The 23,614-nt window shown below is 39.5% G+C and overlaps 3 long non-coding RNA genes across 7 annotated transcripts; 1 reads left to right on the forward strand and 2 right to left on the reverse strand.

The window, feature by feature from the left end:
- Window positions 1-670: 670 nt before the first annotated feature.
- Window positions 671-5,209, reverse strand: LOC109200466 (uncharacterized). Of its 4 annotated transcripts, XR_003217207.1 has the most exons (6): window positions 4,493-5,209; window positions 4,137-4,243; window positions 3,909-3,968; window positions 3,722-3,812; window positions 3,398-3,555; window positions 671-1,192 (listed from the first exon to the last, which is right to left on the reverse strand). It is a non-coding gene; the product is annotated as an uncharacterized LOC109200466 (long non-coding RNA). The 4 variants fall into 4 exon arrangements; XR_003217209.1 differs by lacking the exon at window positions 4,137-4,243 and having other exon boundaries at window positions 4,498-5,195; XR_002060643.2 differs by lacking the exon at window positions 4,137-4,243 and having other exon boundaries at window positions 4,493-5,194.
- Window positions 5,210-5,806: 597 nt separating this feature from the next.
- On the reverse strand, window positions 5,807-8,826 carry LOC112844481 (uncharacterized). 2 transcript variants are annotated; one of them, XR_003217213.1, is made up of 5 exons: window positions 8,802-8,826; window positions 8,233-8,429; window positions 7,897-8,016; window positions 6,242-6,401; window positions 5,807-5,982 (listed from the first exon to the last, which is right to left on the reverse strand). It is a non-coding gene; the product is annotated as an uncharacterized LOC112844481 (long non-coding RNA). The 2 variants fall into 2 exon arrangements; XR_003217212.1 differs by lacking the exon at window positions 8,802-8,826 and having other exon boundaries at window positions 8,233-8,731.
- A 6,485-nt stretch (window positions 8,827-15,311) lies between these two features.
- LOC112844480 (uncharacterized) lies at window positions 15,312-22,104 on the forward strand. The gene is made up of 3 exons (XR_003217210.1): window positions 15,312-15,466; window positions 18,855-18,910; window positions 21,437-22,104. It is a non-coding gene; the product is annotated as an uncharacterized LOC112844480 (long non-coding RNA).
- Window positions 22,105-23,614: the final 1,510 nt, after the last annotated feature.

The following is a 23,614-nucleotide window of genomic DNA, read 5'->3' on the forward strand; positions in this document are numbered from 1 at the left end:
TTATAGCAAAACATTTTTTGTGGATTTTGTTATAAGGGTTAATAAACATCTCAGTTCCAAAAATTCAGAATTTTCTGGCTATTTTTTGATGGGTTGGGTCTTACAGGGTTAAGAGAGTGAATACCGAGGCTAAATGTCTTTGTAAAGCAAAAGTCTATTGTTAGCCTTTGCAGAGCAAAGCTATGGATCGATGTGCAGTGAAGAAAAATCGAGGTAGCCAGTCTGTCCTTTCCTAACCAATCACAGAGCTCCTTACATTGCCCTACATGCACTGTAAAAAAAAAACTGTCAAATTTACGGTAAAATACCGGCAGCTGTGGTAGCCAGGAATATACCGTGAAAAAAATGTGGGATCTGTAAAGACAATACGGTATACTGGTTTTGTAACCCTAAATTTTAAGGTAGACAACGTATTATTTTACCAAAATCATGATAGAAAAAAACAAATATATTTGTCAATTATACAGCAATTTAATGTAAAAAATGCAACTTTCCATAGCTTTTTACGGATATTTGCAGTAAAAAAAAAGTTATAATATAATAATATTTACAGTAATTTGTTGTTAATTTAACAGTAATAGGATAGACCCTATTATTGTAAATAACTGTAAAAATAACAGAAATATGTTAAACCTTATTAAAACCTTTGACAGTAAAAAACACAGTGAAATTGTATAACAAATTACAGCATTTTATTTTGACCAGATACATTTTACGGTAAATTCCTGGCAACCACAGCTGCCGGTATTTTACCGCTAAAAATACAGTACACTATGAGGAACATAAATGGTTTACCGTACATTTTACATTTGCAACCGCTAAATATAGAAAAATCTAAAGATGCTCATATATAACCAAGGTAGTGAATATTACTGATAAACAATGAGAAAATTTGACATACCATTTGAAAACAGACTAAACATATCATTTTCTCTATTCCTACAAAACAGCATAGATCTTGAGAATACAGCATGTGTCCATATATATGGCTGGTAATCCATGGAGGAATGAATAAACATGAAACAAAATATTACCTGCCCCTGACCTATCAACAGTAATGAGTCACTGGGTCCTGCCTTGGTGAAGGAAAGGACTCAGTGGAGTTTCTAATGCACACGGTGTCGAAGATACAAGCTCTGCAGGAGTACTTCAATGTCCATCAGGAGTTCACTTTGGACTGGCAGGATCCCCTCTGCAGCAAAAAATGGACAAAGTTTGATCAGTGCTTGAGCAAAATGCACAGAAATGAACAAAACGTGCTGCCAAAAACAGATCTAATGATAAATGATTTCTTAAGTGTAAAATATACAGTTCTTAAAGGATAGCTATTGTCAAAATGCAACCTGGGCTGGGTTTTTTTTTTTTTAACTGTAAACGAGACAAACATATATCTAAAAGCATAATTACGACAAACGAGCCGTTTTTGAGATTGACCGTGATTTTGTTTTGTGGTCAATAGCCAGTGAATGGGAATACTAGGGGGCCGGGGCATAAATTTGAGCGCATCAAAATCGATACAGTAAAAAAAAAAAACAGCCCAGGTTGCGTTTTGGCAATAGTTATCCTTTAAATCTACTTATGTAAAAGTGATACATACAGGGAGTGCAGAATTATTAGGCAAATGAGTATTTTGTCCACATCATCCTCTTCATGCATGTTGTCTTACTCCAAGCTGTATAGGCTCGAAAGCCTACTACCAATTAAGCATATTAGGTGATGTGCATCTCTGTAATGAGAAGGGGTGTGGTCTAATGACATCAACACCCTATATCAGGTGTGCATAATTATTAGGCAACTTCTTTTCCTTTGGCAAAATGGATCAAAAGAAGGACTTGACAGGCTCAGAAAAGTCAAAAATAGTGAGATATCTTGCAGAGGGATGCAGCAGTCTTAAAATTGCAAAGCTTCTGAAGCGTGATCATCGAAAATCAAGCGTTTCATTCAAAATAGTCAACAGGGTCGCAAGAAGCGTGTGGAAAAACCAAGGCGCAAAATAACTGCCCATGAACTGAGAAAAGTCAAGCGTGCAGCTGCCAAGATGCCACTTGCCACCAGTTTGGCCATATTTCAGAGCTGCAACATCACTGGAGTGCCCAAAAGCACAAGGTGTGCAATACTCAGAGACATGGCCAAGGTAAGAAAGGCTGAAAGACGACCACCACTGAACAAGACACACAAGCTGAAACGTCAAGACTGGGCCAAGAAATATCTCAAGACTGATTTTTCTAAGGTTTTATGGACTGATGAAATGAGAGTGAGTCTTGATGGGCCAGATGGATGGGCCCGTGGCTGGATTGGTAAAGGGCAGAGAGCTCCAGTCCGACTCAGACGCCAGCAAGGTGGAGGTGGAGTACTGGTTTGGGCTGGTATCATCAAAGATGAGCTTGTGGGGCCTTTTCGGGTTGAGGATGGAGTCAAGCTCAACTCCCAGTCCTACTGCCAGTTTCTGGAAGACACCTTCTTCAAGCAGTGGTACAGGAAGAAGTCTGCATCCTTCAAGAAAAACATGATTTTCATGCAGGACAATGCTCCATCACACGCGTCCAAGTACTCCACAGCGTGGCTGGCAAGAAAGGGTATAAAAGAAGAAAAACTAATGACATGGCCTCCTTGTTCACCTGATCTGAACCCCATTGAGAACCTGTGGTCCATCATCAAATGTGAGATTTACAAGGAGGGAAAACAGTACACCTCTCTGAACAGTGTCTGGGAGGCTGTGGTTGCTGCTGCACGCAATGTTGATGGTGAACAGATCAAAACACTGACAGAATCCATGGATGGCAGGCTTTTGAGTGTCCTTGCAAAGAAAGGTGGCTATATTGGTCGCTGATTTGTTTTTGTTTTGTTTTTGAATGTCAGAAATGTATATTTGTGAATGTGGAGATGTTATATTGGTTTCACTGGTAAAAATAAATAATTGAAATGGGTATATATTTGTTTTTTGTTAAGTTGCCTAATAATTACGCACAGTAATAGTCACCTGCACACACAGATATCCCCCTAAAATAGCTAAAACTAAAAACAAACTAAAAACTACTTCCAAAAACATTCAGCTTTGATATTAATGAGTTTTTTGGGTTCATTGAGAACATGGTTGTTGTTCAATAATAAAATTATTCCTCAAAAATACAACTTGCCTAATAATTCTGCACTCCCTGTAGACAACGCAGCCCTAATCACAATCATAATTTGTTGGAAAACGTATTTAAGTTTCCTATTGATTTATCATAGAACTTGAAGTTAATGGCTGAATGCATGGTGATGAGACCTATCATTCAATCTACATTTTATAGCGTATGAAACTGCTCACCTGGACATGAACCTGAGCTCGGCTGATTAAGATTAGTGTCTCCTGTCCATCTTTCTTTAGCAAAACTTGAATAATACCACTGCTTACCTCTTATTGAATCTTTGGGTGCAGACTTAATTGAAGAGCCTCGTATAAACAGGCAGGGTGTGATGTTTAGGGAAACCAAAGAATACAGGCGCCATCATTTCTGCCAGAAGACTCATGGGGTGCAACGAAGCTTTCATTGTGGACTGGCTAGATACCTTCTGCATTCAGAAAGAAAACAAGAAGGGCATACACCATAAACAATAATAACTGACAAAAATAATGAGACAAGAAATTAAAGTAACAAAATAAGTGCAAATGAAGTTTCCCTGTGTCGCAGTGTAGCTGAATGTTTTTCAACAATTTGATTTACAGTAAAACACATACCAAATATTTCCAGCCAAGGTTTGTTTCAATCTTCAGCATGTTTTTCCTGCCATTGTCTTGAAACTGTTTCATCTGTCCCTCTCATTTGATGCTGTTTACAAAAACAAAACAGCAATATTGTAAAGGGAAAAAGGAAAATGAATTTAATGGAAAAAAAAGAAAAAAAGATTATGACCTGAAATCTCACCATTTCCTGAGAGTCACAGGTCCTTTGAGTATCCTTATGGTTTCTGCTCAAATTCAGTGTCTGAAAAGGGCAGGAACAAAACAAACCTTTTTAATCATAAAGAGAGAGTTCTGACACTGACGTTCACACATCGCCATTGCACATGTAAACGAAGAAACCACCGCCACACCAGTGACATGGGTGGGGGCAGAGTGTCTTCGGTAAAAATGAGCCTTAAACGCGCCATACCTGGTGTATGTCTGCTTGCAGCCTGCTTCAATACACCGAAAGAAACAACGTGGCTCATTCCAATGCAGTTTACAATGAAGCACGTAGCCCCTTGATGACTGAACTACCTTACCACAGAAATTACAGGTTAACATAACTCCATGTACTTTGGTAATTCCTCCCTAGCAAATTAAGCACGCCAAACACAGAAACTAATCCAGAGCAATGCTTCCCTCGCAACAGTAATGCTAACTCAACTCACAAATGCTAACTAAATTCACAACCTCACTCATAAAAAACGAACTGCTAAAATTATCTATAAACGCTGGGCTGGTGGATTTTTATAACAGAGATAACTTGAAGTTGCATGTACTCACCTCACCTCGAACTAATTGTAAGCTGCCAGGATGTCTACAAATTCCGAAGATGCTGTGGTCCAAGCAGCAATAAATGGCGCTAATATACGAGTTCAAAACTGTGTCCGTTAGCGAAGCCAACTTGAGTCTCCTGCATGAAAAAAAGAGCGGTTGGCACACAGCTCAGCAGCGCCCCGCGCTATTGGTCATTTTCAGGTGACGTCATCCCGCAATGTAATGTCGCTCTTTGTTTCTTTAGGAGGTTCGAATTTGATCAGAAGTCACGTCTGCAGACCGCTGCAGCCACATCTTGCCTTGCTTCCCCTTTTTTTGGTGAAATGGTTCGCTCATACTGCACAATGTTGCTACCAGAATTTTTTTTTCTCTGCAATTCGAACGTAAAACGTCTGTACACAGTTTACCAGCAGTTTAGCTACCAATCAACAGCGATCACACAAACTCAAAATTTAAGGCGGACCCACTTAAGGTGGTCTGATAATATGGCGTGAAACACAACAACATAAAGTTGTTTTAAAATAATAATTAAAAAAGATTATTGAAATCAATTTTATTCACAACCATAAACTTTATTTTTAACATCTTCTTTTGCTGTTGATTTTTTTTATCAGAAGGTTAACAATGATATACTGCAGGCCTAACTTTTAATCTGTATATCAGTATCTGAATTTTAAAATAAAAAAAAATACTATCAATTTTATTGTCTTTCACTGCTGATATTTGCTTTTTTTGCTTTTTTTTTAAATGGTATTTACTGGTTGTATTATTACGGTGGACCCTATTGTTTAACATCTTGCTTCTGTAAAAATGAATGTTTTTGTTTGCTTAAAAATCTACAGCTTTATACTGTGAATTCCAATGTGCACAACCCGAAAAGATGTAGTTTTACTCAAATAATACCGTAAAATCTAAGTTTTTCAGACATTTTCAACATTACAATATTTAATTGTAAAATGTATGCATATTTATTTGTTTTCACAGACAGTATTTATAATTTCAACATTTTATCACAGTAAAAAACAAAGTTTTATCCAGTCTCACAATTAACGGTTATTCAATCTATTTAATACAGTGAAAGGAAGTTTTTGGTTTTACACTCCATTACCGTTGGAATTTGACGGTGTTTTGCTGTATATTTTACTGACTTTTTTTACAGTGTGGCTTTGTTGCACTGGAGAATAACTAAATATAACATAAATATAATATAAAGATGATATTGAAAATAAACTTTTGTAGAGTCACTACTTAGTGGGCAGAGGACAGTTATCACTTTGCTGGATGCTTTAAAGTCACATGTTATTTATTTGCTGTATGCAGATTAACAGGATATTAACAGATTAACAGCTTTCATTAGACTTCATATGATAATCAACAGTGAAGTGTTTCTCTTGTCAGTGTTTATTCTTGCTCATTGAATGATCTCTGTTCAGATAATATGCTGCACTCATCTCATGTTTCTTTAAATAAGGCATCACTTGTCCAGCTGTCAAAATCTGAAAGAGTTACAGTTTCACCACTGAGCACTTTGAATGGTTATTCTTTTATTTAAAAGCATTTATTTGAGCTGCATCATCAATACCACAAATAACAGTGAGTTCAACATTAGTTTATCAAAATATATTTAGGAGGAAATGTTCCTACACCCCTCATGTAAACATTATTTCTCCCTTTTGGAGGTGTAATCAGAATAAGGCATAAGCTCACACATGGTCTTGATGATAATAATGACCATGAAAATGAAACTAGGCCTACCTTTAGTTCAGCGCACTCAGTGTTACATAAAGACATGCGAACATCCCATCATCCATTCTGGAGCCTACTTTTAAAAAAGCGAGCTGTTTATTCTGGCTGAGTAGCAAACAGAACCAACCATGAAAACCTAAACTGGGAAAACACTCGGAAACCTAGAACACTGGGAACATGGAGACACAGGGTAGGTGAACAGACACTCTGACAAAGGACAGAGGAAAACAGAGACAATATATACACTGAGGGGTGATCAGGGAAGTGGACAAACATGGGAGCACAGACTAGGATTATCAAAATAAGACAAGAAGTAACACAGACACCCTTTTCTGTGACAAAAAAGAGAAAATATCCAGTGAACCGCAGTTCTCTTGGGAAAACTGCCTTATTGATGTCAACGGTCAGAGAAAAATGTCCAATAGGAAGGCAACCATAGCTCATACAACCATTTGTTACAACCAAAGAATGCAGAAGAGCATCTTGCACCACATGTTGAACCTTGAAGCAGATGCGTTACAGCAGCAGAGAGACCACACCATGTGCCACGCCGGTCAGCTAAGAACAGGAAACTGAAGCTACAGTTCTCAAAATTTGACATGAGAAGATTGGAAAAATGTTGCCTGGTCTGATGAGTCTTGATTTCTGCTCTGACATGCAGATGGTCGGGTCAGAATTTGGCATAAATAGCATGAAAGGATGGATCCATCCTGCCTTATGTCAGCTGTGCAGACTAGCGGTGGTGGTGTCACTGTGGGGGGTATTTTCTTGGCACATTTTGGGCCCCTTAGTATCAACCGAGTAGCAATAATACTCAGGTAAACATCACAGCTTGCCTGAGTATTATTGCTGAACATGTCCGTCTCTTTATGAGAACAGTGTACCTCTCCTCTGATGGTTGATTCCAGCAGAACAGCGTGTCGTGTCACAAATCTTAGATCTTAAACCGTTTTCTTGAACATGACAGTGAGTTCAGTGAACTCTAATGGCCACTGTAGTCAGCAGATCTCAGTCTAATGGAGCACCTTTGGAAGGTGATATAAGAATCATGGATGTGCTGATGGGTTCATAACTTGATGGACTTTTATCCAAACACAGAGTTACAAAGTGCTTCAGAGTTTGAATAAAAGCCACGCGTTAAAAATAACTTTACATTTTCAAATCAACCATACAGTCAGACATTTATACTAAAATACAAACATGCGAATGGTTCCAAACTATGACGTGCTTTGGTCATCAGCCAATCACCTTGAAGTTAATTTAACTCCCAACATTCACAGTTTGGTTTGTATTCTTTCATTTAAGTCAACCTTAAGACAACCAGTTGTGGCGTTCAACCTGCATACTATTATTAAGAAGATATGAGCTGTATGAAGTAAACAGAGATAAACATGCCAATTAAAACTACAAAGCAAAACAAACTCATAATTAACTTTAATTAACCAGTTTTTACCCAACAAACAACAACTGGAGCACAGCCAAAACATCTGGTTGGAGCTGTTAGATCTTTGCCTCAAGGAGTGCCAGAGCACAGACATGCTGTGTATTCAGATGCTTCAATTCTGGCTAAACATTATTGATGAATCATTAGTTTGAAAGGGCGAGTCTCTCCTGGAAGCCACTCATTGTGTTGCCACGTGAATGTGTGTGTGTGTGTCACAAACCTTAGTACAGGGAGGGGATTTCCAAACCTGTTTATCCATCTGCTAGTAAATGCTATACTGGCACAGGACCCAGATGAGAAGCTGAATCATCGCTCTCACTGGGAGAAAGACCTGGTGAATCTATGAAAACACGGCGCTAGATTTAATTATTATTTCATTTTCTTTATTCTTTTTAATATTGCACAGAGCTACATTCATGCTACGGTGCCTCTGTGTTTTGGCCCTGAGGTGGAGTCGGAGCTGTGCCATATGAGGGGATTAGCCATGTACAGAGGGAGTGTATCACACTGTCTCCCACACAAACTACAGATAACACACCCTTGTCTTTGAAATCACCTGGCATGGCGGGGGTCTGCCTTCTCATTCAGCACTCAGAGGCTGGTTAGCAATGGGTCTGCCTGGAGGAGCCTAGTCTGTGTCTTTTTTTCTCCCATTATTGCTCTTTGTCTACACGGACGGGGCGCTGAGTGACTTCTAAGGAGAAGCTGCATGAGTTGGCATCACGCCTGCTGTGCCCTAATCTGCTTGGGGCACTGTTACACATGCACACACACACACACACACACACACACACACAGAGAGCAGAGGTAAGTCTTAATCAGTAACACAGATGACCAGAAGGCAGGGGTGGAGGTCCATCAGTGACCATCTTCATCCGCCCACATTACCACAGCTGGAGTCTGCACATTGTGATGGCCAAACCCGTGGCCACACTCTAAAGTCAGTAACTCTTGTATTTTCATTTCTTCATTTGAACACAGTAACACACTTTAGTTTTCAATAACTTTATTGATTGGTTTGGATACATTTGTTCTATTTGTAAGCGCACACATTTACTTTACTTATGTATTCATGCCACTTCATTACTTTGATTTTTGACTAACCTTTGTCTTTTTACTTCTTACCTGCCATCATCCCTGGGAGTTGCTGGACAAAAGATGGTAGCCAGGGTTTGAAAGCACTAAATGCAAAGAGGGATAATTGGACCGCACCACCACTCCCTGCTGAAGGGGAGAATGTGTGTTTTCTTCAATTTAAAAACAAAGTATTTGTATTTAATTAAATATTTGAGTTTAGGGTTTAATGGTTTTGATTTTCTTCTTTAGTGTTTAGTTTATTAACAAACTAGACTGTACTGCATTGTTTTGTGATTTATGATTGTGTTTGTTTGTTACCCCTCATGTGTCACAACGGTCTGATCAGCCATTACATGTACCCCTGTGTGTCATTTCATGTTTAGGTCAGTTATGTTTGTTTGTGGCAGTCATTTGGTTTGCTGGCCACCTGGCTGTAGCTCAGGTGGCAGAGCAGGTCAGCCACTAATCAGAAGGTCGGTGGTTCGATCCCAGGCTGCCTCCTGGGCAAGATACTAACCCCATGTTTGCCTACTGGTGGTGGTCAGAGGGCCCGGTGGCACCAGTGTCCGGCAGCCTCGCCTCTGTCAGTGCGCCCCAGGGCAGCTGTGGCTACAATGTAGCTTGCCATTGCCAGTGTGTGTGAATGGGTGAATGACTGAATGTAGTGTAAAGCACTTTGGGGTCCTTAGGGACTGAGTAAAGTGCTATACAAATGCAGGCCATTTGTTAAGTTTGCAGTCTTGGCCTGAGTTCAGTTTTGTTTCTTTGACCTCTTTTATGAGCTCAACATTTATTACTTTTGTAAATCTAATTTTTGGGGGTTAAATAAATGAAAACCATATTTTTCTAATAATTCGTGGGACTCCTCCTGTTTTTCAACTCGGTCCATTACACACATGCAGGGTTAACCTTGAACAGGAAACCTTGCAGTGTACAACGTTTAGAAAAGTGCGTATTTCTCTTTTGTTCTGTGGTTTTAGTATTTTGGCTACATATTTAGTTTTTTGTATATATTTTTATAAATCTTTATGTTTGTTTATTTTTTAAATTTTTTAAATATATTTTATATATATGTTACATTTACATTTTTGTGCAGTTTTTTGCATCTGTTTTTGTATTTTGGTATCTTTGCCTGTCTCATAAATTCAGGGCTACATCCTTTCTATAGACAAAGAGCTTACCTTGGAGCCTTCAGCTTCTTCTTTAGTACTTTCATAGGTGGATGTAGGAAGTAACAATAATATGTGATGATAATCTGTGGTACATGAAGTAATCTTATAATAATAGTAATAATGGATCTGTTCTTGTCAGGAAAATGCTCGTGCAGAGGTTTCATTGTGCTTGTCATTATCCTTATTACCACCACAGCTCTGCCTCACAGTGACTGTTTAGGTGCAGTTTCGAGGCTCATTTGTGTACGATCATAAAGACTTTCCTCGCAGTGAGCTGTGATCTCAACTACTGAGCTGATGCATGCTATATTACAGCTGGATACTTTTTTCTCTTTCGTAAAGTGTTTTCATTGAACAGACTCATTCATTATTAATTGTTTTACATATTTTGTCTTTTATAAACATCAACAAAAACACTGCTTAATCCCATTATCCAACAGATAACCACTCATTTCTCAATGCAGTGATACGCTTGAATTAAACTATTAAAATAACTAAACAATTAAAAACACTGTAATTAGTACTTTTAGCAATATGATAGATGCCTTTTGTTATATTTTTTTAACATCGGCATGCTAAAGGACTTGTTTAGAAGAGACTGCTAATTTATATGCTAAAATGTGTTTTTCTTCTTGGCCAAGATGGTGAAAACACTTTATTATCCTCTAATAGATTTTCTAAATGCTTGGTGATCGTAGTACCCAAAATGAGCTGCATCAGGTCCTGCATCAGGAGATACACTAGCTGACTGTTTCCTCTCAGCTGTAAAAGGCTGATGATTTACAAAACAGACACCACGTCGTTTAAATAGATGAGGCTTAAAATAAGAAATACTTTACTCTCTGAACATTGTTCCTTGTTTCCATTCATCCATTTAGTTTTCGCTGGTCTTAATCAAGATCTTAAGAAGAGATATTGTTAGAACCTAGAAAGAGGAGGAGCAATTCAGACTTTAAGTTTGGAATACGCATTGCTGGACAGAAGAAAGTGGCACACCTATTCATCTTCAAAACAGGTTTGACTGACAGGTTAAAAGCTTACAAGACAAGATGCTGAAACGTTACATAGTGTGTGTGTGTTAGTGTGTGTGTGTGTGTGTGTGAGAGAGAGAAAGCGAGAGAGAGTAAGAGAGAGCTTGAGAGAAGCTGAGCTTTATTCAAAGTGATTTGAAACAAACTGCAGCAATAAGGGCAAACTAGTGCACAGTTATGTTTACGTGAGCGTTATTTTGTATGCATTTGTACAGTTCGATAACTGTGAGAATACATTGATAGCATTTAACTCTAGTAACAGGCATTTGTACCAGTAAGCATGAAAAAGTAGGGAAAAGAACTAGTATGTAAGCACTGACTGGTACTGTAAAGTATATGTGTATATAGGGCAATCATGCCTCAAGAGTTCGCAGTTCGTCCTGTAATTGGAAGGTTGCCGGTTTGAGCCCCAGCTCCGATAGTCTCGGTCGTTGTGTCCTTGGGCAAGACACTTCACCCGTTGCCTACTGGTGGTGGTCAGAGGGCCCGGTGGCGCCAGTGTCCGGCAGCCTCGCCTCTGTCAGTGCGCCTCAGGGCAGCTGTGGCTACAATGTAGCTTGCCATCACCAGTGTGTGAATGGGTGAATGACTGAATGTAAAGTGCTATACAAATACTGGCCATTTACCGTGTGTGTGTTTATGTTCGAGTGTATGAAAATATGAGTCAGTTTTAAACAGTTGCAATTTAAACAGTAGAAAAGTGGCACTATATTTATATAGTTATAAAGAATTTCAAACAACAATTATTTAATGCTCAAAGCAGGTTTATTTAATATCCAGTATGTTTCCAATTAGTTCCGAATTCACCTTGAATTCAATTCAATTCAATTTTATTGATATAGCAGCAAATCATACCACCAGTCACTTCAAGGCTGTATGTATTATTGTAAGGTAGACCCTACAATAATACATACAGAGAACCCAACAATCATATGACCCCCTATGAGCAAGCACTTTGGCGACAGTGGGAAGGAAAAACTCCCTTTTTACAGGAAGAAACCTCCAGCAGAACCAGGCTCAGGGAGGGGCGGCCATCTGCTGCGACCGGTTGGGATGAGAGAAGGAAGACATTTGTTGTAGGTCTGATTGAAGGACTGATGTGATGGTAAGTTGTCTGCTGCTCTGCTTTGAATATTGAGAGATTAGTTGATGGATTTCAAGCCAAATTGTGGCCAAGTTTAAGACCATATTCATTGGTTGTTTTTGTTGGTGTTATTGTTTTGCGCTTTTTTTCCACAAGAATTTCTAGCTCCCCTAGAATTTTGGCCACCCAAACAATCGGACGATTGCTGAGAAAGCACAAGGTTTTCTCCCCCTGTGCTATTCATATCGGTGCCTGGGGGTTCTCCTTGAGAGGTCAGGGTCGAAAAAGGGATGCTTCAGAACCTCCAAGGGTGTTATGCGCTGATTTGCATCCAAGGCCAACATTTCTTTGATTAGCCTTACAAATAATGGTTGGCCATTTTCAGGTCCTCGCCTAACCTTCAGTAGTCGTTCGAGGTGATCGAGACACTTAAGTTTTATATATCGAGTTTCTTTGGATTGATAACCTGTCTCGTATTGAAATTGTTCTTGGGTCTTAAATGTCCAGCGCTGTTCGTTGAAGTTATCCTCGATGAAATACCAATCAGTATACAAGCCAGACTCTAGAAGATGATCTGGTAGCTGACCCTGAGTTTCAATTATGAACTTCAGAACATCATAATAGTCTTCCCCAGGATAAAGAGGCAGGCCTGTAGCAAGCTCCACAGCTACCAGCCCCAGAGACCACATGTCAATTGCTTCATGATATGGAAGGCCAAGCATAACCTCAGGTGCACAATAACCAACCGTCCCCACACGGTAACCAGGAATCAGTGCAGAAGCAGGAAATGCGAGGCCAAAGTCTATAAGTTTGACTTTGATAGGGGACTCATGGCGGTTCACAACCATGATGTTTCCAGGTTTGAGGTCAGCATGCACTATTCCCACAGAACCCAGGTGGAACAGAGCATTTGCGAGCTGATGCAAAATTGGCCTGAGTTCTCTTATTGGGAGACCTTGGTTATTCCGGTCCCTTATGTAGTCCCACAGGCTTTGGTCGAGGAGTTCAAAATTTAAGCAAATGCGCTCTCCATCGAGGAAATAGCCGTTCCATTCGACAATGTTGCACCTGTCTGGATCCAAGCGTCGTAGCTGCTCCAGGACGAAAATTTCCAGTTTTGCCTGTAGCAGAATTCCAGGGTCGCTCTTGTTGACTTTAATAGCCACAGTTTGGTTGTTTTTTGTATCGCGACATCTGGTTACCAAACCAAAGCCTCCTTCTCCAAGGAAAGCCTCCACCACGTGGTGATCTCCCAAAATGGTCCCTTCTGTTATTTCAAGATCATCTTCAGAGGAAGATGGGTTGGCTGAGGTGTTGATGTGTCCTTTTTGAGGAAATTCAACTGAGTTTTGGAAACTGCAGTTGAATTTTTGTGCTCCATGACTTTTCCAGCTTGAAGGCTGCTGAGAGAGCACAAGGTTTTCTCCCCCTGTGCTATTTATGTCAGTGCAGGGGGCTTTCCCTGAGAGGCCAGGGTCGAAAAAGGGATGCTTCAGAACCTCCGAGGGTGTTATGCGCTGATTTGCATCCAAGGCCAACATCTGTTTGATTAGCCTTACAAATAATGGTTGGCCATTTTCAGGTCCTCGCCTAACCTTCAGTAGTTGTTCGAGGTCATCGAGACGCTTAAGTTTTATATATCGAGTTTCTTTGGATTGATAATCTGTCTCGTATTGAAATTGTTCTTGGGTCTTAAATGTCCAGCGCTGTTCGTTGAAGTTATCCTCGATGAAATAGCAATCAGTATACAAGCCAGACTCTAGAAGATGATCTGGTAGCTGACCCTGGGTTTCAATTATGAATTTCAAAACATCATAATCGTCTTCCCCAGGATAGAGAGGCACCCCTGTAGCAAGCTCCACAGCTACCAGCCCCAGAGACCACATGTCAATTGCTTCATGATATGGAATGCCAAGCATAACCTCAGGTGCACAATAACCAACCGTCCCCACACGGTCACCAGGAATCAGTGCAGAAGCAGGACATGCGAGGCCAAAGTCTATAAGTTTGACTTTGACGGGAGACTCATGGCGGTTCACAACCATGATGTTTCCAGGTTTGAGGTCAGCATGCACTATTCCCACAGAACCCAGGTGGAACAGAGCATTTGCGATCTGATGCAAAATTGGCCTGAGTTCTCTTATTGGGAGACCTTGGTTATTCCGGTCCCTTATGTAGTCCCACAGGCTTTGGTCGAGGAGTTCAAAATTTAAGCAAATGCGCTCTCCATCGAGGAAATAGCCGTTCCATTCGACAATGTTGCACCTGTCTGGATCCAAGCGTCGTAGCTGCTCCAGGATGAAAATTTCCAGTTTTGCCTGTTGCAGAATTTCAGGGTCGCTCTTGTTGACTTTAATAGCCACAGTTTGGTTGTTTTTTGTATCGCGACATCTGGTTACCAATCCAAAGCCTCCTTCTCCAAGGAAAGCCTCCACCACGTGGTGATCTCCCAAAATGGTCCCTTCCGTTATTTCAAGCTCATCTGAGCTGAAGGATGGGTTGGCTGACATGGTGTAATGTGTCTGTTTGCGCTGTGAATTGGTGAGAAAGAAAACTGAACTTGTTTTGGTTTCTCCCGTAAAATGCTCTCAAAACTTCTCCAGGGCTTTAGTTGCTGCAGGTCAATGTCCGTTAAGCACAAAGTATAATAGGTGAGCGCTCCTATTTAAGGGTTTTGGGATCAAAGCAAAGTTACCGCGTCAGGAAGGATCAAAGCAAAGTTACCACGTCACAAGGGATCGATGCGATTCTAATATGTGCGCATGCGCACACACGTGTGTGTTTGTGTAATATTGTTCACACTAAATTTGACCCTAATCAATTTAATATCAGTCAATAAAAGAAAATGTTAGTTTTTTGAAAGTTTTAAAATGACGAAACTGACAGTTAAAACATTTTTTGTATTTATTTTTTCGGGTTTTTTTTTTGCATACCATGTCAAGCTTTTCTGTATATAGTCATGTCGTAGATTTCGGAGCAAACAAGAAATTGATTAAAATGTTCTATTTTATTTTAACAATCATCAGCTTCATATCCAGGTTTGGTACGGGTGCTTGAAATCCTTGAAAAATCTTGGATTTTAATATTGTAGTGCGTGGATTTCGGATTTGGTGCTTAAAACTTCTTGAAACTGTAACCGTATTTCAGTCACCACAAATAACTATCTGATTGAATAGTTTTCTTATCAGATAGAGAAATAAATGAGTCGCAAAGTCTAAAAGCAACATTTCTCTGCCTGGGCTGCCTCGTACCTCTGCACGTCAGTCTGTTTCAATGTGTGACCCCCACCCCCTCCCCGAGCAGTCGGGGGTGAGTGCACTAACGTGCCCGGAGGTTGCCGTTTTAATGAGTGTTTGCTGGAAAACGAAAAATACAAGAAGGAGTCTTCAAGAAGGATTTGTACGTTTTCACAACGGTGGAGTTTGCGTAAGTCCTAGTAAATAATTTTCTCGAGTGTGTACGTTACACACGTTATTTCTTAAAATTGGTATTATTATTTTGCTAGCTAGCAAACTCGCGGGATAAATGATTGAAATGCACTCAGTGCGATACAATACGGTGCCGCTATTATAACAGTTAGTTATTGCGGGGTAACTTGTAGGATATGCTGTGAATTTAACTAAGATTACACAGCAGTAGCAGTAATACGAGTTACTTCCCTCAAGTGAAAGCTTTAAACGTTAGCCCGATGCTTAACTAGCGAACGTAAGGCTTTCTGATTGAAGGCTAAAAGCGGCGTTGTCACCAAGTAAATAGGATATTGATTATATTTTTGTGTATTGCTGCAGCTTCTTCAAGTATTAACCTGGTGTCTTTGGGAACACCTTAGGGGGAAATAACGGTAATATGACTGAACCATATGGGAACAAAGAAAAGCCACTTTTTTGTGCTACCGAAGTTTCCTCGCTTTCATTCAAAATCTGTTTATCATTAAACAACTTAAACATAATGGCTTCAAGCTCACATTGAGGCCTGTGGGGCACGATCAGCCCCTGAGACAGTAGTAGACAAATGACTATTTCATACTTTAAGGCTGCCTGTTTATTTAAGGGAGATGAACAGTACATTATAACTGTACATAATAATATCACAGATGATAGATTAAATAAATAGAAAGACGCTTGTGCATTTTTAAAGTCTAAAGTGTTGAATTGAACTGAGTATGTCATCTGTTCAAAGCCTCTCCCAGTCAGTGCTGTTCTCTATGCCTGTCTTACTGTACATGATGTTATTAGCACAAACACTTTAAAGGTGATAATTTAAGACTACAACAATAACACAGACTGCAATGTAGTTAAGCATCTTACAGTTAGTTTTGAATGAATGAACTTAAAAAAACAACATAAGCAAAGATGCGTCTCCTATTTTTTGTGTCACATAAGAAAGAAGCATCAATATTTGATGTGAAGACTTATTAATTTGGCCTTTCCAATGGTCTTACTGAGGTGATGTGAAGTGAAATATGCATCTTTTTTATGGTAATGTGCTGGAAAAGTTTGAAAATGGACATTGAACGTGCTTACAAAGTGCTTGAATTTGACCCTGAAAGGTGTATGAACCCAGAAAAAGTCACACTTGGAGTAAAAACCTCTCATAGCAAGTTAATCATATTAAATTGATTGGATGCTTTCAGCACAAAATTTAGCCACACAGTCAGGACAGCATCTGATTTACCTTCATCGGTAAACATGTTTATGCAGTACATAGTAACAGTGTGGCTGAGTCCTCTGGTTCAAATCAGTTCCAGTACATTTGGAGATGTAAGTCTTAACCTTTCACATGCATCAGGAAGGAAAATACAACCAACATTTAAATGTCTTAATTAGATTTATTTGAAGTGTCTTAATGAGCTGCTGAATGTGAAAGTTGCAACTGTTGATTTTACTGGCCAACAGTTACTCAGTGTTAGCTCATTACTCTTTACTCTGAGTTGTTGGAAGAAATCGTGTCTGTTGTTGGTTAATCTGATTCCTGAGCGCTTGTTTGTGCTCAGCCAAAGACGTTCTTTTGTTTTGTTTTGTTTTGTTTTTTTAAATGATGAAGCAGCTCTGCTCTCCATGGTATTTATTTGTTGGAGGGAATGTGTTTTGATCATCCTCATGCTCATTTCCAACATGATATTCTTATTCTTGGACTCTACTAGAGTAGCTTTGCGCGATTCACAGTTTAAAAAAAAGCTTCTTTATCTTACACCAAGCTCCTCTTTTTCTCCTCTGCCTGAAAAACAGGGTTTTGGCCTTTTTGCCTTTAAGCTAACTTTACTCTTATTGGTTGATATTAAAAAGACTTGCTATTAATGATCAAGGCTTTTTTAATATCATGGATTGGGTGTTCTTTTTATTCATGCTTTTTTCTGGGGTCTATGATGGATATTTTGGAATTACAATTGCATAAATTAAGATCTGATTAAAAATATTAGTCTCACACGTTGCATTAATTTAATTCAAAAGTGAGTCACATGGGTGTTGAGTAGAAATACAGCAGAATAGTGAAATTAATCTTGTATTTATCGTCTAATCTTGATCACATGTTCAGCGCTCATAAAAAATATATTTGGAAAACATTATTGTTTAGTTTATTTATTACAGAGGAAAAAAACATGACACTCTTCCTCACCACTTCCATTCAACCATGTCCCTCAGGACTGATTTTAAGCTGCGTACAGAAGGATTCAATCAGTCTGCAGAACACACACATGCATCTGCTTCAGTGGCAATGAATGAAAACATCTGGCTGTGTTATTATGCATACTGAAATAGGAAAATAAAATGAGATGAATGAGTTCAGCGCTCTGAGCTGGATGTCTTTCTGAAATACAACTCTCCTGCCTCTGGTCTTCATGTGAAATGTCTTTACTTGCTCAAATTTAATCTCGTAAAAGTCGATCATAAAACTTATGAAAGTGTGTCTAACTTTCTGGGATCTAACTCGTTTTAGATATTTGTTTCTATGTGCTGCGTGTGTTATTTGTTATTCAGATGTGAAGTTTAAAAAAGGTTTAGCTGAGTCTTCATTTAATAAATGTTATTTCTGGGGTTTTGTTTTGCTTGCTAATCGTCGATACTGTGACGGTGTGTCAGTGTACAGATCCTCCAGGGAAAATGTTTTTGTTTTTCACATTTTGACTGTTGTGATTCATTATTTCCACCTTTCAATCTTTCACGTTTCATTATCCAACACGCATTATTCTCTCCCACTGCGCTCCTACTTTTTAATTCTTTGAAAAAAACATTTAATCTGCACAGTACTGCCAAAGTGCAGCGATACATTGTGAAGTGCACAGAAAGAGTCTGGATTTCCATTTCTCATACAGTACCGAGCAAAGTCTTGAACCACCCCCTTATTTTTTCATGTTTTGCCAGGTCAGTCTGTGTTAACAGTGTTATTAACTGCATTCTTTAACTAAAGAAGTGAGAACAAATGATGTGGGGTTTTGTTTTTTGCAATAGGCTGCAAGTAAATGTGTAAAGATACAATTTGAAATTGGTTCTTTGTTAAGTTTTCTGGTCCTATCCGTGACTTAGGTGTCTGTTTATGTTTGAATGTTTCAGAGATTAGTGTGAAGGGTCTTAACAGACAAAAACTGGTCAAATACGAGCCCTGGATTAAAAATCAGAGACACTTTAAAAAGCCTGGAGAGCTATTCCTTAATACCACTTTAAAGATTACAGGGAAGTCCGGATCCCTGGAAGCAAATAAAGAAATGAGGGATGGCTCAAGACTTTTGCACAGTGCTGTACATGTCATGTTCCCTGTTTTATAGCTCAGCTCAAACTGACGCGTTCTCACTAACTGCTTCTCATTTTCTCCACAGTAAACTTTGACCACTTCCAGATACTGCGGGCCATCGGGAAAGGGAGCTTTGGAAAGGTAATGTGGCCTCCATTTTTCATGCAACTTGTATATTCTTTGCCCTTAATTACCCACCACAGTCGTCATCTCTAATCAGTGCAAGCTAAGCTAAATGTGCTGGGATTACACTTTAGTTCTTGTATGCTGCTTAACAGAGCCGTCCTTTTTTTTTTTTTAATTTAAGCTGCATTTATATCTGTTATTGTGTAATTATTTCTATAAAGTCAGTTAGAGGAGAGCCAGTTTATATTTCATCTCACTCAGTCTACGTGGGAATTTTGACCCCACGTCTCAATGTAATTACAGAGCAGCACAATTCTGCGGCTCTATTTGTCATCGCGCTCAACGGTTGGGCTGAATAAAGGCAGGAGGAGAACTTAGCGTGTGTGTGTGTGTGTGTGTGTGTGTGTGTGTGTGTGCGTGCGTGCGCGCGCGTGCTTCATTTTGTGAAACCAAATTACCCACAGTTCTTTTCAACCTTGTCACAGGTGCCAATATCACCGTTGGTGGCCATTGTTGATAAAACGGTCATGTTGGATTAACTTGTGGGCCATTTTCTTTCACCTTCTGCCGAAGAATTCCTTTGTGTACCCATTGAACGTCTGGATGAGACTTCAGACAGTACTTAATTCAGGACTGTGTTTGTGTTTGTGTGTGTGTGTGTTTGTGTGTGCGTGAGATACACAATTGGGGCTCCAGAGATTGGAATAGTTTATCTTCATTTTAAATCCCAAATATCACTGCCCTGTGCACATTATTGGCTTTAAAATTCAAACTTGAAAAGTTTGTAAGTAAACTGGCTGAGATGAGACACAGACGATGCACCGGGTCCTCGTCTGAGTGCTGGCTTTCAGCTGTGCTGTATCTCTTCTCCAGCCGTGCACGCACAGACACTGTGCCACACTTACACAGTGAGACAGATGCTCACAGAGACATCCAGATACATTTTGTCCTTGCTGGAGGTCATCTTGTGTGTGTTTTTTGGCCCACTGTGGCCTCAAACCGAGCTCCTGCTGTTTTGTGAACAATTTAACAGCACCAGTCTTTAGCTTCCTGTTGAACACACAGTGGGGGAGGTGTAGGAGGTAATAAATCAGGTTTGGTTATCCTAATTTATAGTTGTCTTTATTTTAAGGATAAAAATAAAATTCACAAGAGAAAGGTGTTGGTGTGTGTGGTTGGGAAGAGAAGGGAGAAGCTAGAATGAAGCACAAACAGAGGGAGGTGTTTGGCTCTCGCTGTAGCGCTGTGAAACATGATCTGTATATTGCAGCTTGTGTAGGTGCTCCAAGAAAATGGGTTCATCGGCATGCAGCACTGTAGATGTGCACGTATGCACTCGCGAAAGAGAGAGGATGCATGTGTTGCTGAGCTTGTTCTTGCACAGCGGGCAGATGTGAGGTAGGTTGGGGCTACCTCATAACTCCCTGCTGTGAGGCTGCCAGAGGGGAAAAAGAGGAAACTGCCTCCTTCTCCTGAAACGCTCATTTTCCTCTGCTCACTTTTCATCTTTACAATCTCAGCACTTGGGTGTGTATCTTCTTGCAGCAGGCCTCTCAGTCTCACTCTTGTTTTATAAGAGCTCCTCTTTGTGTTATCTAGCTTAAAAGCTTGTGCAGACATCACTTTGACTCTTACAACAGAAGACATACTCTGCCCCTGACTAAGCACCGCAAGGACCCATATCGCACTCTGAGACTTAAAGTGCCCTAATTGACAGCTGACAGATGTGTGGTGAAACCTTTACCTTCAGTCATCAGTTAACAAAAACATCAAATACACAGGGAGGCATGCCTGCTGGCAGCCAAAGATCCTGCATCAAAATTCTCCGAGCGTAGCCGCTGCTACAACTGCAGTCTGAAAATGTAAACTGATGCTGGTGTAATGACAGGGTGGGTTTGGGTGTTACAGTTTGTACCTGATAATTTATGCCTGAGTACATGAGTACAAATAAAAGGAGTACCACGTAATTTAATGGGTCAGCTTGGGTCCAGAACTGAATGTAGGGCTGTTTTAGGTCTGAGCCGCTAACCTGACGAAAACGCAACACAACTGCTGGTAAGTGCGTGTTGTTTAAAACAGATAGTTGGAGAGGCAGGTCAGTGCTTTTAAAGGTTTATCAGGTGCCAAATCATTTTATAGTTGTGAAATGTAGGACTGTGCAAAAGTTTGAGCCACACCTTAATTCTAACATATGACTTGCTGGGTAATGGGAAACGGGTGCAACAGTTTAAATTTGAAAAGCGTACATGAAAATACAGTATAAAAGGCAAAAACAGAGTTGATATAATGAGCTAATGAGCTTGAGCATCTTTATCTTCAGCACACCCTGAACTCTCTCAGGCACATTTCTTTGGAATTCCTTTAAGTAGTCTTCAGGAATAGTTCTCCGGGCTTCTTTAAGGACATTCAGAGCTCTTCTTTCGATATTAGCTGCCTTTTTGTTCCATTCTCTGCCGAGATGATCCCACACCGTTCTTGTGTAATTTGGCATCCCTCAGCCTTTTCTCCCTGTTCCCTTCCTTAATAATGGCTTCTTGACAGCCACCCTTCACTGACACCATGAGATGAGGCTTTGAGGAACACTAGATGGATCAACTGAAGGACCAGGTGCATCTTTCAGGTCCTGTGTCAGGTGTTTGCTGAAGTTTTTTTTACATGACTTTCAGGTACTGTTCCTCCACTTTAGATAGATTTTTCAGGCTGTCCCCTTTTTTTCTGTCTCCTACTTTTATTACCAGTCCAAAGAAATCGGATTAAATGGTGTGTTTTTGTGACAGGTTGCTAGTAACAAAGTACCTAAAGATAAAATTGAAAATTTGTTCTTTGCTAAGTTGTGTGTTTTGTTTTGTATTTGACAACTCGGGTTTATCCCTTGAGTTAGGCTAAGTGGCTTAACAAAAAAACAAAACAACAACAACAACCCAAAACACAAAAAAAACACTCTCAAAGTGATCAGGTACAAGGACTGGACTGAAAATGGGTGAAAAAACTTTAAATGACCTTCAGAAAGTGTAAAGAAAGGTTGCTTAAGAAGAACATCTGGCTCAGTACAGGCAAAATATAAAGAACCGAGGAGAGGCTCAAGACTTATTCACAGATAATCAATCAAATGAATCAAGCGTCATCTGGAAGCAGCTTCCTGGCTGTAAGAGCGTCTCGTTTTTGTCTCATTAACTGTCTGGTGGCGCTCACAGTAGTCTGCTGTGACGGGGTCCTCGAGGACTAATGTTACAGGGAAATCATTAGGAAAGTCCTTTGGACTGAGCTTTGGTGAAATCTCTGTTTTCCCCCTATCAGAGTGCTCCACCACCTCCACCCCCCCTCCTCCTCCTATTCCTTCATTTTAAACGTCAGTGCAGGTACCGTCTCGCTCCCTCCCATCCCTGTCTTTTTGTTACATAATGCCTAGTGGCTGTGCTCACTATTCAGTTCAAGTTGGTTTAAGAGAGATGGTAGTTTAAAGAAACACAAGAACAAGCTGTTTGGGTAAAGCAATATATATGATTATTAAAGATAAAATATGGCGTTAATTTTGTTTGAGTTCCTGCCGTCTCTCTTTACTTCTCACTCTGTTTTGAAGCATCTGCCTTCCAGCAGATGGGGGAGACTGTAATGGTAGCTGCTTTCCAGGAGGATGTAGCTCAGCTGTATCATGACTGCTAGGCCTGTTGGGCCATATACGTCCTAAGAGTAAGAATAATTTCCTGCTCTCTCTTTTCCTCTCTAACTTTTCCCTGTGTGCATCAGACCTTCGCCCCCCTCTTCTTTGTCACTCCAACGTTCTCAGCTCAGGCTGCATAGGAAGCTGGCATTTCTCTTGCCAGGGTTATTAAAGCCTGTGCTTTAGAGCTCTGGGGGGGGCTAACACTCGAGGGGACATGACAGTCATTGGCAGCGACAGCAGTTTAGTGACAGCTTCCTAATGTCAGCAGTCACATGGACAGGTAAACATCTACACAGATAGAAGAGAGGTGGATGGAGAGAGACAGAGAAGGTCAGAAGTTGTGGATGAACTCAGCCGGGGGGTCCTGCGTCGTCTTTCCCCGTGCCGTGCAGCTGCTTCAGTGGGAATGAGTGGGAGTAAAAGCGAGATGGAGATGAGGGAAACGGACACCACAAGAGGCTGTGACACTCATCATATCTATGGAAAGGTTAGGAGATGATCAAGCCTTCAACTTTTTTAACTTTTTTTCTGTATTTTTAAACCTCCGTTGGGCTCCCAGACGGCCAATCAGTCCTCCTGTCTCTAAAGACTGATGGTAGCTGCTTTTTACATATATATATATATATATATATATATATATATATGTACATTATATATATATACATATATATATATATATATATGTACATTATATATATATACATATATATATATATATACATATATATATATATATATATATACATATATATATATATATATATATATACATTATATATATATATATATAATGTATATATATATATATATACATTATATATATATATATATAATGTATGTATATATATATATGTATGTATGTATATATATATATATGTATGTATGTATATATATATATATGTATGTATATATATATATATGTATGTATGTATATATATATGTATGTATGTATATATATATGTATATATATATATATTATATATGTATGTATATATATATATATGTATATATATATATATGTATGTATATATATATATATGTATGTATATATATAT

This window comes from Oreochromis niloticus, unplaced genomic scaffold (assembly GCF_001858045.2).
Source record: "Oreochromis niloticus isolate F11D_XX unplaced genomic scaffold, O_niloticus_UMD_NMBU tig00000245_pilon, whole genome shotgun sequence".
Lineage (NCBI taxonomy): Eukaryota > Metazoa > Chordata > Actinopteri > Cichliformes > Cichlidae > Oreochromis > Oreochromis niloticus.